Source organism: Phoenix dactylifera, unplaced genomic scaffold, assembly GCF_009389715.1.
Source record: "Phoenix dactylifera cultivar Barhee BC4 unplaced genomic scaffold, palm_55x_up_171113_PBpolish2nd_filt_p 000938F, whole genome shotgun sequence".
Taxonomy (NCBI): domain Eukaryota; kingdom Viridiplantae; phylum Streptophyta; class Magnoliopsida; order Arecales; family Arecaceae; genus Phoenix; species Phoenix dactylifera.
In genome coordinates, this window is record NW_024068297.1 from 150,999 (window position 1) to 152,924 (window position 1,926).

The 1,926-nt window shown below is 36.7% G+C and overlaps 1 non-coding gene across 1 annotated transcript; it reads right to left on the bottom strand.

The window, feature by feature from the left end:
* Positions 1 to 1,382: 1,382 nt before the first annotated feature.
* Positions 1,383 to 1,491, bottom strand: LOC120107636. Its single transcript, XR_005509344.1, has one exon. It is a non-coding gene; the product is annotated as a small nucleolar RNA R71 (small nucleolar RNA).
* Between the last annotated feature and the right edge of the window lie 435 nt (positions 1,492 to 1,926).

The following is a 1,926-nucleotide window of genomic DNA, read 5'->3' on the forward strand; positions in this document are numbered from 1 at the left end:
TAATACGAAACCTTGCTACTTTCTGCTTTGAATTTTCTACTTTAATTTTTTTAGAATCAGAATTTTATTGTTATTATATCTCATTAACCCTTGTTGCTAATTGAAAATCAATAAAAAAAAAAACTTTAAGAAAAGATCAAGGGTGATTATTCAAAAAAAAATAAGGAAAATCTAAAATTTCAAATTTTAAATTTCAGAATTCAAATTTCAAACTTCAACTCATAAAATTTAAAAAAAAATAAATAAATAATTTGCTTGATCACCTATTCAATGAAATTTAATGTCATGTCATAAAACATTAAAAAAAATATCTTTATTGTTGCATATAGTATAAGGCATCAGCATAAAATATTCTAAGGACTGAACCCATTAAAAAAAGATAAGGTCGGGATTTCATCACTCGTCCTTAGCCCAAAAATCACCACAGTGCATAAATATCCAAAGCTTAACTAAAATCAACTAGACGTTGGCCCCTAAGGATATTCGAGCTCAATAGGACAAGACCACCGAAAGTTGCACCAATTTCGCTCTATGACCCAGTCGATGTCTAGGTAAGCTTTGTCCCTTTAAGGAAGACAGTCTTTGTTCGAAGAAAGTGGGTTTTAAGTGGAACCCTTGCTAAACGCATCGTGACCCCTCCACTTAACTGGGAGCTTACCTGGTCGACTAGGTTACTAGACCGGATTGGAGGCTTAGATGTCCTCTTCAAACCAGTTAGGAGCTGTCTAGAAATTTAAGAAAAACATTATGAATTGAGGTGTAATGTTTTGTTGCATGTTTGATTGTGAATAGATTTTTGTTTTAGGGTATCTTTAGTTGGTACTTATATTTAAAAAAAAAAAGAGATAGAAAAATATTTTGCATGCTAAAGTGGAATAGGGACGACATCGATCGATTAAGTCGTACAACTTTAGATCATCCCTTAGGACACATCCCTCAAATTCCTTCGCAGTATCTCACACCTTGTGAGATGGCTGATTTAAATGAAGATGCGGGGAGTCACCACAATCGAGAACGAGAACCCCATGTTATGACTCTAAGACAATACCTACAACCGGCTAGGACTAGTCAGCCTTCATGCATAATTTTTCCCGATAATGTAGGACATTTTGACATCAAACCAGGGGTAATTCAATTGCTGCCCAAGTTTCACGGGTTAGAGTCCGAGAGTCCGTATCTTCATTTAAAGGATTTTGAAGAATTGAGCATTATATTTAGAGTGCCGAACGTCACCGAGGATGTCCTCAAGCTGACATTGTTTCCTTTCTCTCTAAAGGATAAGGCTAAAACATGGCTAAACTCTTTGCGACCTAGATCAATAAGAACTTGGCAAGATATGCAGAGAGAATTTTTAAAGAAGTTCTTTTCCATACAAAGGACCAACTTTTTGAAAAGACATATCAGCAATTTCCAACAAAAAGATAATGAAACATTTTATGAATGTTGGAAAAGATTTAAAGACCTTCTTCTCTCATGCCCTCATCACGGATTCGAAACTTGGAGAACCATTAGCTTCTTTTATGAAGGTTTATCTCCACAATTAAAACAGTTTGTAGAGACCATGTGCAATGGTAGATTTTTAGAAAAACAACCTGATGAGGCGTGGGAGTATTTGGATTCCCTTGCTGAGACTGCCCATTTTGGGACAACGGGGATAGAAACAACAAGTCTTTGCCTAAGCCTACTAACTCTGTACAGGGAGGCCTTTACAACCTCAGAACTGAGGATGATCTTCATGCTAAAATGGCAGCCCTCACTAGGAAGGTAGAAGAAATTGAGCTTAGGAAGGTTGAGCCTGTCAAGACTATAGAGCTTAGAAACGAGTGTTGTGGTATCTGCGATATGTCGGGTCATACTACTACAGATTGTCCCACCATACCGGCATTCAAAGAAGTCTTACACGATCAAGCAAATGCTATGAACTCC